This window comes from Podarcis tiliguerta, assembly GCF_965153285.1.
Source record: "Podarcis tiliguerta genome assembly, chromosome: 3".
NCBI lineage: Eukaryota > Metazoa > Chordata > Lepidosauria > Squamata > Lacertidae > Podarcis > Podarcis tiliguerta.
This window is the reverse complement of record NC_139536.1, coordinates 105,432,361-105,453,056: the sequence shown is the minus strand read 5'-3', so window position 1 is coordinate 105,453,056 and position 20,696 is coordinate 105,432,361. Positions and strand designations below refer to the sequence as shown.

Below are 20,696 nucleotides of genomic sequence, written 5' to 3'. Positions count from 1 at the left end.
CAGAGCCTAGGACTTGCCGATCAGAAGGTCGGCGGTTTGACGGGATGAGCTCTCATTGCTCGGTCCCTGCTCCTGCCAACCTAGCAGTTCGAAAGCACCTCAAAGTGCAAGTAAATAAATAGGTACCGCTCCAGCGGAAGGTAAACGGCATTTCCGTGCGCTGCTCTGGTTTACCAGAAGCGGCTTAGTCATGCTGGCCACATAACACGGAAGCTGTACACCGGCTCCCTCAGCCAATAAAGTGAGATGAGCACTGCAACCCCAGAGTCGGCCACGGCTGGACCTAGTGTTCAGGGGTCCCTTTACCTTTTAAGGTGTGAGATACTCAGTGGTGGCATCCGGGTGGGACTTTGGGACAGAGGCCCAGGACCCCACTCCGCAAAATTAACAGTGTGGTCCTCAGATGTAATAGGGTTGGCTTTCCACATTTTAAAGTAAGGGATGTACGTTACTGCATAAAGAGGGTGTGCGGTTATTAAATCCAGAGATGAAAAGTACCAAACTCTTCCCCTGGAGATGCTGAATCTGTGTTGCCACTTGTAAATAATATCTGCCATTTCCCTCAGATTCCCAATGCACAATGCATCAGTGCTTTCGTTTAATAGCAACCCTTACAAATCTAAGCTTGACATTACACCTATTTTGCAACTGGAGGCTCTAACTGACTACTTTTTCAGTCATGACTTTAATGCCAACTCTTGCATCATGTTACAGACGGATGGTGTCCCAGCAAATCTTTTTGCAATATGCAATTGCCGCACACCATAACCATATATTATGAACGCTGTAATCTAATTCGTTAATTAACGAAAAGCCTGGGAGTTAATCTGATTTTTAAAATAAATAAATAAATGGTTGACCACCCTAAATGCCACACAAATGTGGCTGTGCTCAAATAAAAATGCTGTCATGATTTAGCATCTTGGTGATCTGTTTCCAGTTGCTTTGGCATCCTGCAAAGTGTGTTCTCCCTCATGGAGACCACAGGTTGTGGGCGGGGCTGACAAGACACCTCACTGTTACTAGGCAAATGGTTTGGCCATCCTGTAAGCAGGGGTGGGCTGTTACTGGGGAAATTTAGATGTTGCCAATTAGTGATTGACAGCCCTATTTGTTAAATACAAGGCACGCAGCAATGAACGCCCTCTTTTGCTGCATGCTTCGGATCACCCACCCTACCTTCCCTAATGTTAGGCTGTTTGCTTGACCTTCCTATTGCCTGTCATGGGGTCGTCTGCTTTGGGGCAGGGGCCCGGTAGGAATTTTGCCATTTGGCTGATTAGAGTGTGCCACTTGGTTTTCGCCTACCCCGTAGCAAATCCTCACAACTTGTAAGGTTTGCGGTTAGCCATTGGTCTGGAATTGGTTGCTGGGGGGTATGGATTCGGCTGTGCCTGCCTCCCAAAATACTGCTGCTGCTGCTGAAGGGATTTACCGTTAAAGGAACCCAGGGGCTCCCCCATGCTTTTGTCCGAAACCCCCTGGCAAGGGGCTCGGGCCACGCAAGCCCCTGGGAGCATGCTGGGGAGAGGTGAGGCATGGTTCCCAGTCCCGTCTCCCTCCCCAGGTGACTTACCCTTGCTGACTTCGCAGGGGGTGCGAATGTCAGAGCTGTCCCCGTGCGGGGGCAATTAGTGCTACCAATGCCTAAGCAACCACTCACATTGCTGTATTTGAATAAAGTTGTGGCCAAAATTATGCCAAAAACCTTAAACAAAAATTAAGTGTCAATTGTGTTTTTCTTGGGGGAGGGGTCTTGGGGACCTCGACGCGCAACACAGGAAATATTTGCTGTATTTCTATGCAGAGAGCAACATTTTGGAAAGTCTGTTAACTCTGCTATCACAGCAGGTGTTTTTAAAGGCCTCGTATTTTTCCAGCTGTACTCTCTGAGCAAAACAAATAAATAAAGCCAGCAACTGATCAGAAGAACTTCTCTCCAGATTCTGTCTCGCACAATGCTTTGTTTTGCTGTAGAGAACAGAAGAAATGAAAAGTCAACTGAGTGTTTCTTAACATACGAATTTATGGTAAAGGTAAAGGTACCCCTGCCCATACGGGCCAGTCGTGTCCGACTCTGGGGTTGCGCGCCCATCTCGCTTAAGAGGCCGGGGGCCAGCGCTGTCCGAAGACACTTCCGGGTCACGTGGCCAGCGTGACAAGCTGCATCTGGCGAGCCAGCACAGCACACGGAAATGCCGTTTACCTTCCCGCTAGTAAGCGGTACCTATTTATCTACTTGCACTTATGGGTGCTTTTGAACCAGTGGCGTAGCGTGGGGGGTGCAAGGGGGCCGGCCGCACTGGGCGCAACATCTGGGGGTTAGGGGGCGCAAATCCATGGGTTAGGGGACGCAAATCCATGGGTTAGGGGGCGCAAATTACTTGCTTGCCCCGGGTGCTGACAACCCATGCAACGCCACTGTTTTGAACTGCTAGGTTGGCAGGCGCTGGGACTGAGCAATGGGAGCGCACCCCGCCGCGGGGATTCGAACCGCCGACCTGATGATTGGCAAGTCCTAGGTGCTGAGGTTTTACCCACAGCGCCACACACGAATTTAGGAAGGCATAAACATTTAAGCTGGCAAGTTCAGTTAAGTGACGGCAATCTTACATGCCAAAGGGAGGGTTTTACTGAGCTTGCTATAAGCATCTGAAATGGCTCCACCTGAACTAGATTGCACAGATCTGTTTGCAATGTCCTGGGAATATTCATGGGTAGATATGTTTGTTGAGGATCATGCAATGTTTTGCCTCAGTACTCTTCCCTCAACAAAGAGATGACTGATTTAGCACAGCCTGACCGCAGGCTAAGTGAGAAACATTTTAGCCAATAACACACAGTAGTTGGGCCAAACTGCTGGGCTTGATAAACCATTTCACCCACAAGTGAAACCTGAAAAATGAAAGTTCCTGGTTCAAGACTAGAGTATTGCTAAGCATTTGTAGCAAATGTTGCATTTGGAGGCTTGGGAGACTGCTAAACTTTCCACTGCCTGCCCTGAAGCAGGGAAATTCCATTATTGCTTCCCGACCTTGTATGTTTCTGCTAAGGAATTTAATACAGCCTGTTGTCAAAGATTAAGGATAAATGGACCTTTGGCCTAATCCACTGCAGCTGTTTTTATAACGACAAAAACAGTTGTTCCTGAGGCCTTATCTGAGCCGGGTTCAACCATATAAATTATTTTGATGGGTAATCACTGAAACAAGATAACTGGGCTTATCTACTGCTGGAAACTTCAGAGCAGCCACAATTACTCAGCCCCTTCCTAGCAACTTTCTCACAAAACTTGTTAGCTTTAAGTAATAAACATCTGGGCCAGTCTTTCCCAGTGCCTGTGCTGGATGGGTCCAATCTATCTGGAGGGAACTGGGTTGGTGAAGATTGACCTAGAAGGATATAGGAATGGGTCTAAAAAGCCACATAGCTTACCCTCCTTGAAATCTGGTGAGAGGGCCTTCCACAGGGTGGGTGCCACCACCAAGAAGGCCCTCTGCTTGGTTCCCTGTAACCTCGCAGGGAGGGAACCACCAGAAGGCCCTTGGAGCTCAACAATGGTGGTGGAGATGCTCCTTCAGGTATACCCACATTCAGCTGCTCCTGTCTCTCACCTAGGAGCAAGCTGATCCACAGTCACCTATGGGGGGGTTCCCTTGCCATCATCACATGCCCAAAGGAGAGACTCCAAAGGGATACCTTTGTAAACAAAATCTGCCCTTTTCCCCTTATGGGGTATCCAAGAGACTGCATAGAGTCCTTACATGGGTTCCCTATTGGTAAGAGAAAATAACAGAGGCCAACCAGAGAATACAGTGGTGCCTCGCAAGACGAAAAGAATCCGTTCCGTGAGTCTCTTCGTCTAGCGGTTTTTTCGTCTTGCGAAGCAAGCCCATTAGCGGATTAGCGCTATTAGCGGTTTAGCGGCTATTAGCGGCTATTAGCGGCTATTAAAGTCTTAAGGGATTAGCGGATTAGCTGCTAAAAGGCTATTAGCAGCTTAGTGCCTTAGAAAAAGGGGGTGGGGAGTGGAAAAAAACCCCCAGGATTCGCAAGACATTTTCGTCTTGCAGAGCAAGCCCATAGAGAAATTCGTCCTGCGAAGCACCTCCAAAACTGAAAACCCTTTCGTCTTGTGAGGCATTCGTCTTGCGGGGCACCACTGTATAGAAAAGAAAATCAGCTAGTGAGCCTGATCTTTATTAAACTGTTTCAACAGGGTACTCCCCTCACACGCAGGAGGACGGAGGAGGACCCAGAACAAAGGTGTGCCTGCCCTTATATAGACATTTTAAATTCCCTGCCCAGGAGCTCAAGACCACTCCTCCATACATCATACATGCATCACATTATACATACATCACATAACCCAAGACCACCCCCCACAAACATCATACCTACATCACAGAAAAGGTGGTCTACAACAGAAATTTGAATGTTCTTGTTTTTCCTGTCTGCCAGGTTATCTGATAATGCCTTATCTGACTGCCTTTCCTGGTAGTCTGGCCATTCCTTTGAAATGGTGATTACCCAATTCCTGAGACAATGGGAAGGTTCCCTCACCCCCTCCCTCCTTGCAGAGCAAACATTTGGTCAGTTTGGGAGTCAAAATGGTTTCAGGACAGTCTTCCTGTGCTGCTCCAGACATGTGGTTTATATATTTATGTACATGTTTGCTTGGTACATTTATGAACATTTATTACATATCGAAGACCTTAAAATTCTTATAATACTCACATATTGGTTTGAGAAGTGCAAAAGGGGTAGTTTCTCATTAAAAATCAAATTTCTCCTTCACTTCTATTCCAGAAGACATCAGCCAAATCAATGGAAAGAACTGATAATACCGTTTGTCCAGAACGGTGGTTTTGTGTTCTCTCAGAAAAGAAAATTTAATTGTAGCTGCAACTGAAGAAAGATGGGGAATTACAGGTCATCGTCTGAGGGCTAACCCCTCCCTCCCATTTTATTACTGCAATCTGAGCCTCATTGTTCATACCCCATATGCGAGAATTGCATAAAGACCCGAAGCCAGGACTCCTGCTGACGGGGATTTTACTTGGCTGTTGCATGAGCCCTTCTTTGCCAAGGCACCTCATGGCTGTCATGCAGGCCTTATGTTGAGCCTCTGGTGAGCACAGATGGGAGATGGAGCCAATTTACGCTATCCATTTAATTTAAATACCTGCTGCATGATTTCCCCATTTGTGGTTTATTATTTCGAAATGTTGCAAGATGCATTGGAAAGAAAGCTGCCGTCAGAATGATAACATCTTCTACACCCCAAGTCGAGTGCGCAGCCAACGCTGCAAATAAGCCTTGTGGAAATTAGCTGGGAACAGTCATCCTTAGCTGCAACTTATTGAAATGGCCTTCTTTAACCATTAAGGAGATCTGCATTCGCATTTGCTAAATGCAAATCGATTGCTCTAATTGGAAAGACGTGCCTATAGTGGGAAGCAAAACGGGAGCTACATATGCCGAAATGGAAGGAAACAAATTTAATCTTCAAATTGCCGAAAAGAAAAGTATGGACTGGGTGGTATCCAAGACTAGTATCCTACTCAGAGTAGACCCATTGGAATAGATGGACAGGACTAACTTAGGGCCATTAAGTTCACTAAGTCAACTCTGGGTAGGATTTAGTTGAATACAGCACACTGTTTTTAATGCCACTTTGCAGTTTGGAGATTGCGGCCTAGGACCCTCATACCTACGGGACCGCCTCTGCTAGTATGCCCCGCAGAGGACCTTAGGGTCCACAAATAACAACACTTTGGAGGTCCCAAGCCGCAAGGTGGTTAGATTGGTCTCAACTAGGGCCAGGGCCTTTTCAGTAAGAACCTGAAACTGTTCTTAACCTGAAGCACCACTTTAGCTAATGGGGCCTCCTGCTGCTGATGCGCCGCCGGAACACGATTTCTGTTCTCATCCTGAAGCAAAGTTCTTAACCTGAAGCACTATTTCTGGGTTAGTGGAGTCTGTAACCTGAAGCGTATGTAACCCGAGGTACCACTGTACAGTCATACCTTGAATCTCAAATGCCTTGGCTTCCGAACAAATTGGCTCCCAAAAGATCGAAACCCGGAAGTGAGTGTTCCAGTTTTTGAACGATTTTTGGAAGCCAAGTGTCCGCCATGGCTTTCATGGCTTACGATTGGCTATAGGAGCCAATCAGAAGCCGCACTTTGGTTTCCAAACATTTTGGAAGTCGAACGGATTTCCGGAATGGATTCCACTTGACTTCCAGGATCCGACTGTATATTTCTTCTACCTTCCCCATCAAAACTAACATTGTTTCCACACTAACTTGACGATGCCATTTTCTTTACGCTAGTGGGCATGTTCATATGAAAGTTAGATTTCGTTCTATTTCAGCATTGTTACCTGCCCCTCAAATGAGAGGGCATGAAATTGGTTAAAAATGTAAGCAAACAGAAAGACCCTCATGACAGAGGGAATCTCACCCGAGGGATAGAACTAAGTGAAGCTGTAATGGGTAAATGACCGAAGCCAACAGAAGGACAGTCTGCTTGGCTCCCCTGAGATGCAACCCAGCTGTATTTTTGCCTGGGACTAATAGGCAATTGGAGGGAATGTTGCTGTAAGCTTTGAACTGTGAATCCCCAGAAGGATAATTCAGCCTGGCTGTCTTGTTGTCATGGTGACAAAAAAGTACCACTATTTATTTTAATGTTACCTTATGCTGCTTGTCAGCGAGTGAAAGGGGACTACTGTATATAATAGTTAAAGGGCACAACATACTTGCAGCGGTGACTCCCAGGCATTTGGATTAAAAACCCATTTGCAAAGCTTGACAGCTGGGAGCAGGCTTTCCCAACATCCCTCCAGATGTTGTGGGACTCCTGACCTTTGCAAGTTCTTCCAGTGGCCGGGGAGGCTAAGCTGTGTTCTTCCAGATGTTGCTGGACTACAACTCCCATCATCCCATGATCATGGGCCATGCTGCCTGGGGCTGATGGAAGTTGGAGTCCAATAACATCTGGAGGGGCACCAGGCTGGGAAAGACTGGCCAACCAACTTGGGTCCAGATTACAAGTGGCTGCCATTTGCCCTGGGAAGGAAGTTGCTATTAGATTCTTGACCTATGCCATAATAATACAATACAATACAATACAATACAATACAATACAATACAGTGGTACTTCAGGTTACAGATGCTTCAGGTGACAGACGCTTCAGGTTACAGACTCCACTAACCCAGAAATAGTACCCTGGGTTAAGAACTTTGTTTCAGGATGAGAACAGAAATCGCACGGCGGCAGCGGGAAGCCCCATTAGCTAAAGTGGTACCTCAGGTTAAGAAAAGTTTCAGGTTAAGAATGGACCTCCAGAACGAATTAAGTTCTTAACCTGAGGTACCACTGTAAAGTAGAGTAAAGTAAAAAGTAAAGTAAAGTACCATTGCTGAGGCATTCTTTGTGGAATTTTCTGCAAATCAATCACAACGTGGATTCTCCCAGTGAGCCAGTGTGGTGTAGTGGTTAAGAGTGGTAGTCTTGTAACCTGGTGAACAGGGTTCGCGTCTCCGCTCCTCCACATGCAGCTGCTGGGTGACCTTGGGCCAGTCACACTTCTCTGAAGTCTCTCAGCCCCACTCACCTCACAGAGTGTTTGTTGTGGGGGAGGAAGGGAAAGGAGATTGTTAGCCGCTTTGAGACTCCTGAAGGGGAGTGAAAGGCGGGATATCAAATTCAAACTCTTCTTCCTCTTCTTCTTCCCTGTAAAATTTCCTATTGATTGGACAACTTCTCTTTTCTCTTTTCTTTTTGGTGAGATAAGCAGCTTCATATAACCAACATGCTTAAGTCTAATTAATTCATGCAAGGGTTAACACCATAGAGTAAGTTGTCCTGCCAGACTTAGCTCAGCTTGGGAGGGGCTAGGTAATCAAACTTTTGCTTACTCAGTCACCTGAGAAGCTCAGCATGTATAAAGGTCTGAGCTGGTTGCTCCAAGCTCAGATCGCATGGTTCTTACAAGTCATTCTTGTGTTCCTATACCAATAATTTAGGAACTTTCACCACTGTAGCTAAGCCAAGTTTTACTGCCTGTGTTTTCTGGCTGATGTATGGAAAAGCACATGAATCTGACCTTTGGAGAGTTTCTAAGTTTGTAGACTCGTAATCTGGTGAACTGGGTTCGATCCCCCACTTCTCCACATGCAGCTGCTGGGTGACCTTGGGCCAGTCACACTTCTCTGAAGTCTCTCAGCCCCACTCACCTCACAGAGTGTTTGTTGTGGGGGAGGAAGGGAAAAGAGAATGTTAGCCGCTTTGAGACTCCTTTGGGTAGTGATAAAGCGGGATATCAAACCCAACTCTTCTCTTCTTCTCTTTCTCTGAAGGAGCAGGTTCGTAGCTTGGGGGTCCTCCTGGATTCTTTGCTGTCGCTAGAGGCTCAGGGGGCCTCAGTGGCCTTCCATCAGCTTCAGCTGGTGGCCCAGCTACAAGGGGCGATCAAAGGCTAACCGGTACCCGGTGCGGGGTGTCGGCGGCGCATGTGTGTGTGCTGCCACGTATGGCACACACGCATGCGCCATACATAGCGGCGCCGCACATGCACTGCTGGGTGGTTTGTTGACAGCACTGCTTGAGCACCGTATGGATGGTGGCAGGATCCTCTGCTTGCAGCTGCAGCGGTGTGATGGTGGCGGCTTGCGCTGCTGCTCCCGGGGGGTGGGGCGAGCCTCCCACGGTGTGCCTTCTTGTCACCCCCTCAGAGATGGCACCCGGGGCGGACCGCCCCCCCCTTCCTCCACCGCTGCCAGCTACGCACTGATCTGAACAGGGATAGCCTAACTACTGTTGTCTATGCTCTGGTAACCTCAAGGTTCGATTACTGCAGTGTGTTATATGTAGGGCTGCCTCTGAAGACGGTTTGGAAACTTCAACTAGCACAGAATTCAGCTGCCAGGTTGCTCACCGGAGCAAGACGGTTTGAGTATATTACACCGATCCTGGTCCGACTGCACTGGGTACCAATTAGTTTCTGGGCTGAATTCAAAGTGCTGATTTTGACCTATAGAGCCTTAAATGGCTCAGGACCACAATACCTCAAGGACCACCACTTTCCATATGAACTTGACCCTGAGATCATCTACTGAGTCCCTCCTTCATGTGTCTCCTCTTTGAGAGGTCTGGAGGGTGGCAACACGAGAACGGGCCTGCAATGGCTCCCCATCTGTGGAATGCTCCCTCCGGGGAAGTTCACCTGGTGCCTTCATTATAAAACTTTAGGCACCAGGCAAAAATGTTCCTTTTTAATGAGGCCTTTGGTTGATTTGATTGACATCCTATGCCCTATTAAAATATGGCTCTCTTTTGGATTGTGGTTTTTATTTTGATTATATATATTGTGGTTTTATATTTTGATTTTGTTCTGTGAACTGCCCTGATACCTCCAAGTATAGGGCAGTACAGTGGTACCCCGCAAGACGAATGCCTCGCAAGACAGAAAACCCGCTAGACGAAAGGGTTTTCCGTTTTTCAATGCACTTCGCAGGACGAATTTCTCTATGGGCTTGCTTCGCAAGACGAAAATGTCTTGCGATTCTTGCGATTTTTTTTCGCTCCCCACCCCCTTTTTCTAAGGCACTAAGCTGCTAATAGCCTTTTAGCAGCTAATCCGCTAATCCCTTAAGCCTTTAATAGTCGCTAATAGCCGCTAAACCGCTAATAGCGCTAATCTGCTAATCCGCTAATAGGGTTGCTTCGCAAGACGAAAAAACCGCTAGACGAAGAGACTCACGGAACGGATTCTTTTCGTCTTGCGAGGCACCACTGTATATAAATTAAATAAATAAATTAAATTAAAATAAATTTTGGAAGGTCCTTATTTCTCTAACCAGTGGCAGTCTCCAGAATCTACTTTTGCATTCCCAGTCCAAGAGGCATTAGGAGTTCAGTGTTCTTCTAGAAACAAGCTTCCCTCTCTGGCCGATGGATGGGACCAGACTGTTCTTCCTGGAAAAGAGAGAGAAACAGTGGACAATCTACCAGTCAATCTCTTTGATCTGGCCAGTGGCAGAAGCCAGAGTGTGCTCCTCTTTGATTCTGTAGCTTCAAGATACCTGGGGGTTGGAGCATTTTTCTGTCTTGTATGGAGAAGGAAAGCAAGCTCCTGGTAACTACTCTTTCTTTGGCTGATGGCTGGGTCCAGGGTGTTCTTCCTGGAAGAGAGAATGCATGTGATTGGGTCTGTTGGGATTTCGTAGTCCAATCCATCAACATCTAGAGGGACAATGGCTCCCCATCTTTTTAATTCCTCTTCTGTGATGCTTTAAAGCCCTATACAGCCTAGCACCCTCGTACCTATGGGACCGCCTCTCCTGGTATGTCCCACAGAGGACTTTACTGTCTTTAAATAAAAACATCTTGGAGATCCCAGGCCACAGGGAGGTTAGGCTGGCCTCAACCAGAGCCAGGGCTTTTTCGGCCGTGGCCCCGATCTGGTGGAACGCTCTGTCACAAGAGACTAGGGCCCTGCAGGACTTGACATCTTTCCGCAGGGCCTGCAAGATAGAGTTGTTCCACCAAGCCTTTGGCCAAGGCACAGTCTGACCCCCTCCTTCGGTAATCCTCATAGAACTCTAGCCCAGTGGTTGCCATTAATTTGATTCTGAATTAATTTTAGAATGTATTTCAATTAATTGATTGTGATTTTATGTAAACTGTGTTATTTTTACTGTTGTTAGCCACTCTGAGCCCAGCTTCAGCTGGGGAGGGCAGGATATAAATAAATAAATTATTATTATTATTATTATTATTATTATTATTATTATTATGTGGGGAGGTTGGTGACTGCTTTTCCTCAGCTGATGAAACTGAAGGAAATATTGTAATTTGAGCATGCTTTATCAACGAACCTCTTCTTCCATCTGTACACAAGCAATGCAAATGATACTTATGTACCACTGTCACCGAAAGGGATGCCATCTGGTGGCCCTCTTCCAAATGTACACTATGGAACACCAACATGAGTTATAAAGGTTATATAATTATATCTAGAGTTCCCAACTTTTTGGGGTTGGGGTTGGGGTTGGGGCGTCAAGTTTTCCTGTACACATTTAGCTGCTAAGGGACTCACTTCTCCATTTTGTCAGACCATCCTGCAGTTTAAACAGTCCACATGCAAGATCTGTTCAGGGTCCATCTATCCTTCATCTGCCCTACTTGAAACATCACTGTTCATTTGGTATGGTAGAAAGTTGAACCTTGGTAGAAACCACATCTAATGTTGTCTGTTGAAACAAGGTAGAGCTTCATTCTAGTCCAAAATGAAAGCCCTGATCTTGCTCTTGCAATCAGGAATTCTTTCAGGCAAAGGTGAGAGTTAAGAAATAATCACTTTTGAGTACTGTACACCTGAAACCTCCCCTCCAAACCTACTTAATTAATTCAAATAATATTTCTGTGATAACACTGATCTCAATCAAACCCTACATAGGGGTACCTGGGGCCAGTTATTTTGACACCCAGTAAAAGATCTGTCAGGCTGGCAACTGTAAAGGTAAAGGACCCCTGGATGGTTAAGTCCAATCAAAGGCAACTATGGGGTTGCAGCACTCATCTTGCTTTCAGGCTGAGGGAGCTGGCATTTGTCAGACAGCTTTCTGGGTCATGCACTTCTGGTACAACAGAACACCGTGAGGGCATTTACCTTCTCACCGCAGCGGTACCTATTTATCTACTTGTACTGGTGTGCTTTCGAACTGCTAGGTTGGCAGGAGCTGGGACAGAGCAATGGGTGCTCACCCCATCACGGGGATTAAAATTGCTGACCGTCCAATTGGCAAGCCCAAGAGGCTCCGTGGTTTAGACCACAGTGCCACCTGCGTTCCTTTTGGCAACTATACGTTAAATATTTTTGGTATAGCAAGTGCCTTAGGTGACTGAGTCATTCACCATCTACCACTTTGTCAGCACAGTTGGCCAAGCATTCGAGGATTCATAGCTATAACAGTCATAGCATCCATTTCTTTGCAGGGGTTCTGTAAACAATCCCTCCTCTTGCTGGGAACTTCAGATGCAATCACATTGAAAGTATATGCTCTAAGTTCAAACTACCAAAGAGCAGCAGTGAATCACTTGCTTTGCTGCATAGACCGACTGATGAATTCCTAACCATAAAAATGTCCCCAATGCAGTGCAATCCTATTGCATATTTACTCAGAAGTAAGTCCTGCTGGGCTCCATGAGAATTATACAATGTGTACACAGGTGTGGGAGCTTTATCCATTTTACTCTTTGATGATGACTCTTTGCAGAATGATTATCTCTGAAAGCAGATAATGATGTGGTCCAAGGTGCTAAAAGGGTTGAAATTGATTTCCTAGGATATTTGCTTTATTCCTTTCTTTGCTTCCATCCCTCCATCTCCAAGAGGAAGGTCAACTGTCAATATTCACTTCTTGAGATGTTTGTCCCTATTTTCACCTCCTGTTGCTAAAAACTAAATATTATTTATATTTTTGTTTTGTTTTTTGTTTTAAAAAAAATCACCAAAAGTTCCCAGGGTGGGCTACAACAATTTTAGAAAGAGAGTCTAAAATTGTAGTAAAAGCATAATAAGAGCAGCAGCATATCATTACAGTAGCTATTGATATAGGCTTATTCTTTTTTCCATTTTAAATATCTGCATAACTATTTAGGGTCCTGTTTGTCATAATGCTATAGAATCAAACAACATTAAATCCACAATAACATCACCCAGCCCAGCCTAATCGAATGAAAATCAAGTCAAATATTAGAAACTGTTTCGGTACCCATTTCAACCAACAGCACCTTGATAGATTTTTTTCCATTACAATTCTATGATATATGGGTCTTGTCTTGAAGCCCATTCTTACAATGACATGCATTGACTGAGGCAAGCACCCAGTGTGATGGGGCACCCAGTTATTATAATTCCCACCCACCCCTGAACTTATTTCAGGCTTTCTGTTCACAACACCCCTTTACACTTTCCCTCAAGATCCTATGCTCTGCCTCTGAATACATGCCAGCTTCCTCTGAGTAGAAAATTATGTAAAAAGACAAAAGAAGGAAGTCAAGATACTCAGTTCAACAGAGGCTTTATAGAAACTGTTCTGGGAACTGAGAAGCTCAACCTCCTGCCTGAGTCAAGTCCAAACATCTTCTTGTTACTCGAAGTGATTTGATGTAGTGGAGCTGGAATAAATCAGCATGGATAAAACCTCTTTTTCATCTCAAAAGAAAAGAAAAATGTTCCTTCGCCATTTTCTCCTCCCGACACATTCCTCAAAGAAGTTTAATATTGGGAGAGGGGACGATATAGAGATCACCTGCAGTGAGATTTTCACATGGGGCTATATCCAAATAGCTCACTGGAAGGACAAATCATGAAGCTGAGGCTCCAATACTTTGGCCATCTCATGAGAAAAGAGACTCCCTGGAAAAGACCCTGATGTTGAGAAAGATGGAGGGCACAAGGAGAAGGGGACGACAGAGGACGAGATGGTTGGACAGTGTTCTCGAAGCTACCAACATGAGTTTGACCAAACTGTGGGAGGCAGTGGAAGACAGGAGTGCCTGGCATGCTCTGGTTCATGGGGTCACAAAGAGTTAGACACGACTAAATGATTAAACAGCAACAAATATCCAAATAAGGAATCCCTACTTAAGGTTGGGAGAACCTATGACTTTCCTGGTATAGTTGTACTCTGACTTCCATCAGCTCCAGCCAGCACAGTCAATGATCAGGGAAGACGGAAGTTATGATAATGGTCAATGATCAGGGAAGATGGTTATCCCTGTGAAATAACCGTCCTCATATAGCCAACATGCAACAGTCTAATTAGTGCATGAAGGGGTTAATACCATAGAGTAAGCTGTCCAGCCAGACTTGGCTATGTCCACTTCCCCTCACCTTGGGAGGAACTAGGTAATCAAGCGTAGGAGTATCTAGGAAAATCCTCAATGATATGCTGGGCAATAGATATCGGTCATAATATAGATATGGAAGCATGGAAACAATTGTGGAATGTGGATATAAAATTTACAGCCTGTTATGGTTTAAGAGAAAATTATATGAAAATAATATATCGTTGGTATCTAACACTGAGTAAACTAGGAAAAAAAATCTAAATCAAACAAGTGCTGGAAATGTAAAGAGAAAGAAGGTTGTTTTTATCATATGTGGTGGTCTTGTAGTAAGGTTAAAGCTTACTGTGAAATGATATACAATGAATTGAAAAAGATGTTCAAAATAACTTTTGTAAAAAACAAAAAACCAGAAGTTTTTCTTTTGGGAATTATAGGGACAGAACTACCTAAATTGTATAGAAATTTATTCATTTATGCGACTACAGCAGGAAGAATGCTACTTGCCCAAAAGTGGAAAGAAGCAGAAATCCCAGCAAAGGAAGAATGGATACAAAAACATGGAATATGCAGAAATGGTGAAACTTGCTGGAAGAATAAGAAATCAAGATAACAAACTTTTTATAAAAGAATGGAAATGGTTTATTGAATATTTATAGATAAATTGCAAACAGATAAAAACATTGGGAGGATAATTGTAACAACCTGCAGTTTTATCAGAGTATATATTTAAAGTAGATGAATAAATGATCAAATTAAGTTAATTTGGAAATGCAGAAGATATGAAAAAATAAATTTAAAGAACCGCAGAAAGAGGGGGAAGGAAGTCAAGTTTTGAAATGTTAAATTGATTGTAAAACTGATGAAATGTATAAACTTGAAAAGTATAAATAATTTTTAAAAAACAAAAACCTAACAGTCTAGGAATATCTAATAGTTCTGCTAGTCAGTCACCAATGTCAGACTGGAGTACATTATTGCTTTGAGTGTTTGCTCAGATCATCTGCAAGAGGAGTTTTACAATATGATGGGTCTCTGTAAATAATAATGCATTGTTCTTGCCATGATATCTTCAAGCCTTTCCCAAGAAGGTGCAATTATAAGAAGACAACACAGAAATGGCACACCCCTGTGAAACATGCCAAAAGAACCCTGGCGCTAAGATATCAGCAACAGGCACGGACACGCTCAGCCATTAGTACCGAGAGAGAATAATGTTTGCAAGAATAATCTCTAATGTCAAAAGCAGACTATTTGCTTTACCTGCTCTTTTCTCTCTCTCCGCCTTTCAGTCCCGTTTGCACGCAAGCTTTTCTGGAGCTGAAGCTACCAAATCTTTCTGACATGTTTTTATAGCGGCAGAATATGCTGGTGGACAAAAGCAATTTAATTTCCATCCAACATTGTGTTTGTTCTCTTGAACTTTGAACGCTTGAGCTTAGTGAATTTCGCCCCTATTGTTTGGATTAAAAAGCACATCTGTCCTCATGCAGAACAAAGGGGAAGTCAAAAGGAAATGTCCATTTTGAAAATTAGCAATATCCATTTTTGCAGCCCAGTTAATCAGCTTCTGATTAAAGAAGATTTACAAGGTGGCTGAAATGTGATTTCTAGAGTACTTTTAAGTCAGTTCCCTATTGACTCAGAAAACACCCACATCCATCCATACAATTATTATTATTATTTTAAAAATCTGCACTATTTCATTGGATAGGATACAATGAAAGTATTGAAAATGTGTTCACAAATATTGGTATACCTATCTGTCTAGCCATTGCTGTAGAGATGGACAAATCTGTCAACTTCAATTTCTCTTGGTTTTTCTTTTCCTCCCGACTTCAGTTGTTTGTGTGCATTTTTTTAAAAAAATCCTTATGAAAGTCCATCAGCACTTTTGTGCATTTTCCTCCTACCCATTTTTTTACGCAATTTCCCTGAGGTAATGTATTTGTACATTATTTTCACTATACCCATTTTTATGCAAACTTTCACCCAGTATCTACATTTTTGTACACATTATTGCAGAAGTGCACAGCAACATTTACAGAGGTGCAAATTTCTAAAGTCATCGCAGTTTTGGGAAGTGTGTCATTCCAGGAAGTGAAAATTAGGTAGGTTTTAAAATGGAAGCTGAACTGAATTTCCCCCCTCATCTCGACATGTTTAAGCAAGATCCACAGAGCATTGTGTTTGTTTGTTTTTAGCATTGTGTTAAAAACTGAGCTGTCTAGCAAACATGTGGCTTATTATAGACATTGATTAATTACAGAGGTAACATTCAGTTTGGACCAATTTGATTAGAGCTAGGGACGCGGGTGGCGCTGTGGGTTAAACCACAGAGCCTAGGACTTGCCGATCAGAAGGTTGGCGGTTCGAATCCCCGCGACGGGGTGAGCTCCCGTTGCTCGGTCCCTGCTCCTGCCAACCTAGCAGTTTGAAAGCACGTCAAAGTGCAAGTAGATAAATAGGTACCGCTCTGGTGGGAAGGTAAACGGTGTTTCCATGTGCTGCTCTGGTTCTCCAGAAGTGGCTTAGTCATGCTGGCCACATGACCCGGAAGCTGTAGGCCGGCTCCCTCGGCCAATAAAGTGAGATGAGTGCTGCAACCCCAGAGTCAGTCACGACTGGACCTAATGGTCAGGGGTCCCTTTACCTTTACCTATGAGGGTGGGAAAGGTGGAAAGAGTCAGTTTTATGTGAGAGTGAGCCCAAAGAGGCCAAGGAAGGGAAAACACAATGCCAATTTTGAAGAGAGGATGATGGTAGGAACCAGATAGACACATGGAGTGCTGACTTTGTTAATGACAAATGAGATCTGAAAGTAAATAAATAAGACTGGTGGAAGCAGCCTGGGTAATATGCCTGAGCAGTTAAGAAGGAAATGAAGCACAAGTAACAAACAAAAAAAGCCAAACAAAAAATGCTTACAAAGTTATTTTAAGTATGTTTTTTCAGTTCATTATATATTGTTTCCCAAAATGCTTTCATTGCCTTACATGTCCACCACATATGATAAAAGGTACACGCTTTTTCCTTACATTTCCAACAGAGATCTTGTCTTATACATTTTTTGCAAATTTACTGGGAATTAGGGAACCCAACAGGCTCAGTCCACATGGACAATGTAAGGGATTTATGGGAGTTGTAGTCCAACAACATCGGGGAAGCCACTGGTCTACCATCCCTTTTCTCTAAGATCCTCTGTAGCAATTCCATGAACATGCTTGCAATAGCTAAATCTGTCACTACTGATCCAAAGGAGGCTTTGAATGCAAAATTAATTTTTAGTCTAGTATTCACTGTCTTTTGAAGTGTCGTTTAAGTGGCATAATGAGGCTCTGCAAAAAGAGAGAATCCTTCTATTGGCTAGAGGGAATAGATAATCCATCTGTCATTTCTCTCTGAGCTCAGGAATATTATGGAAATAAAGCTGCACCTCATGACAAACATAAAAGACTATTCACAGGTATCACAGATTTCACTAGTTCTAGGGGTTGTGTATACTTTCCTCAAAGCATCTACATGTCAAAGAATTGTCTACATGGCTATGCAGATTCTCTTTTCCTATCAAATGGTGCAAGCCCCTCCCCTTTCAATGATGCACTGAGAAATATGTGCCTTTTTTTGTAATGTTTGGGCATATTTGTAGCATAGCTTTTCAGAAGGGAAGGAAATGGGGCAGAAAATGCTCACTGTCTCAAAGGAGACAGGGAAATATTCTTGGATTTCAGACATGAACCCAGAGCTTGTTAATAGCTACAATATTGTGCAGAGGCAGACTGGGAGTGAGATTGTCTGCTAGAATCCTGCTCTTCTGTTAGAGATGGGATTTAACACTGTGTTTCTGCTGTTTCAACATGAAGCTTTCCTCTGGCTGAACTGGATATTACAGCTATGCAGGCTAATGCTATTCAGGTTTATTCAGAAGTAAATTCCAGTGAATTCAGTGGGATACACTCTCAAGGAACTCAATGAGACTTACTTCCAGGTGTGCAGGATTGCATTGGACTGAGATAGCCACAATGAGGCAAGAATTAGACCCAACCAGAGAAACAAACAAGAGGACTTCAGACAGCAGACTAATACCTTTGGTTATATCAGGGGTCAGCAAACTTTTTCAGCAGGGGGCCGGTCCACTGTCCTTCAGACCTTGTGGGGGGCCGGACTATATTTTGGGGGGGAGGGAGAAAAAACAACCAATTCCTATGCCCCACAAATAACCCAGAGATGGCATTTTAAATAAAAGCACACAATCTACTCATGTAAAAACACACTGGACCATCTGCGGGCCGGATTTAGAAGGCGATTGGGCTGGATCCGGCCCCTGGGCCTTAGTTTTCCTACCCATGGGTTTTATCATGCATTTTGTACATATATTCTGCCAGTCACTCTTTGTGCTCTGCAAGAGATCCGATGGGACATCCTTTTCTTTCCTTTTTGGGGAAGCAATGTATAGACACTGGGGTATACCGTTAAAGGGATCTGAAGAAGAGAAGAGAAGAAGAAGAGTTTGGATTTGATATCCCACTTTATCACTACCCGAAGGAGTCTCAAAGCGGCTAACATTCTCCTTTCCCTTCCTCCCCCACGAAAAACACTCTGTGAGCTGAGTGCGGCTGAGAGACTTCAGAGAAGTGTGACTGGCCCAAGGTCACCCAGCAGCTGCATCTGGAGAAGCGGAGAATCGAACCCAGTTCACCAGATTACGAGTCTACCGCTCTTAACCACTACACCACACTGGCTCATCTGAGGGGAGTGGCTATGTCTGTGTGCCCAGGAGGACCAGGGCTGAAGGCACTCCCCCAGATGGCAGTCCCTGCGGGGGTCACCCTATTGGGTGTAAGTCTTAGGAACCTGGATTGACCATGCGTCAGTCCCGGCGAGCGGGCTGGAAGTATTTAGATTGCCCCACGCCCAAGCCAAAGCTCTTCTATCTGTATTCAATAAAGTTGTGGCCTGTTTTGACCCCAAACCAGTCTTATTGGTCTCTTATTTATATGGGTTGGGATATGGGGAGCCTGCTGCCTAGCCCTGCAATGTTCACTGAGGTTTGCTCAATCACCACCCTAGGGTGCTAGCTTCTCACACCAAGAGGCCACCTGCCCAAGGCTGGCATGGGTGGGTTTTTTTAATTAAAAGAAATTACAGTGGAGGAAAGAATCGGAGAACGCTTTGCAACCTGTAATTGGAGTCTTCCCATCATGTAATAAAAGCTATCTTAATTAATCTGACTGGAGGTTTCCAAACCAATATTGTGTGCTCGATCGCAAATGCCCGCTCCTGGGCCTGGCAAGATTTTGGCATTGGTGGAGGAGCGGGAGGCATTAGTTAAGTCACTAGTGCCGATATCCGTACACTTCCCAGGGCTTGATTCTGAGGATGAATGTTAGCGCAGAAGTCGAGAGCATCAGCTGCACAGAAGTCCTCAAGCCACTTCCTTCTGCGAACCTCCTGTTCTGCTCATCTCAGGGGAGGTTCTTTGGAGTGCCAGGTGTCTGCCGGCTCCTCGGGCTTCAGGAACGTTGCTGTAGCAATGTTTCATTCATTTCAGGCATAGAATCATAGAATCATAGAGTTGGAAGAGACCACAAGGGCCATCGAGTCCAACCCCCTGCCAAGCAGGGAACACCATCAGAGCACTCCTGACATATGGTTGTCAAGCCTCTGCTTAAAGACCTCCAAAGAAGGAGACTCCACCACACTCCTTGGCAGCAAATTCCACTGTCGAACAGCTCTTACTGTCAGGAAGTTCTTCCTAATGTTTAGGTGGAATCTTCTTTCTTGTAGTTTGGATCCATTGCTCCGTGTCCGCTTCTCTGGAGCAGCAGAAAACAACCTTTCTCCCTCCTCTATGTGACATCCTTTTATATATTTGAACATGGCTATCATATCACCCCTTAACCTCCTCTTCTCCAGGCTAAACATGCCCAGCTCCCTTAGCCGTTCCTCATAAGGCATCGTTTCCAGGCCGTTGACCATTTTGGTTGCCCTCCTCTGAACACATTCCAGTTTGTCAGTGTCCTTCTTGAACTGTGGCACCCAGAACTGGACACAGTACTCCAGGTGAGGTCTGACCAGAGCAGAATACAGTGGCCCTATTACTTCCCTTGATCTAGATGCTATACTACTATTGATGCAGCCCAGAATTACATTGGCTGGCCAACCCATGAGGAAAGGTGAGGCAACTGCCTCAGGTGGCAGGATCCACAGGGGCAGCAGGAGTGCCTTGCCTGCTTAGGGCTCTGGGCTCTGTACCCACCTGCCATGATTCAGAGTGGGCCCATTTCCCCCTCGTGGCAGCCATTGAATCCCACTCCAACCGCTGCGTAATGGTGAAGTGGCAAGTCAGAAGCGGGCTTGAGTCTGCAAAGCTTGTGCCACAATGCATTTGTTGGTTGTTGCCTTTATATTTATGGCATGTGTGTGGTGCTGTGGTCTAAATCACTGTTGGGCTTGCCACTCAGAAGGTGGCAGTTCGAATCCCCGCAACAGGGTGAGCTCCTATTGCTCTGTCCCAGCTTCTGCCAACCTAGCAGTTCAAAAGCACGCTAGTGCAAGTAGATAAATAGGTATCACTGCGGCTGGAAGATAAACGGCGTTTCCATGTGCTCTGGTTTCCGTCACAGTGTCCTGTTGCGCCAGAAGCGGTTTAGTCATGCTGGTCACATGAACTGGAGAGCTGTCTGTGGACAAACGCCAGCTTCCTCGGCCTGAAAGCAAGATGAGCGCCGCAACCCCATAATCACCTTTGAATGGACTTAACCGTCCGGGGGTCCTTTAACATTTTAACTCTTACCTTTATTTAGCATATTGAATTACATATACAGTATG

General features: G+C 44.8%; 1 long non-coding RNA gene across 1 annotated transcript; it reads right to left on the bottom strand.

Annotated features, from left to right (window-relative positions):
* Window positions 1-788: 788 nt before the first annotated feature.
* On the bottom strand, window positions 789-9,990 carry LOC310673580. The gene is made up of 3 exons (XR_014509134.1): window positions 9,869-9,990; window positions 1,771-1,971; window positions 789-953 (listed from the first exon to the last, which is right to left on the bottom strand). It is a non-coding gene; the product is annotated as an uncharacterized lncRNA (long non-coding RNA).
* Window positions 9,991-20,696: the final 10,706 nt, after the last annotated feature.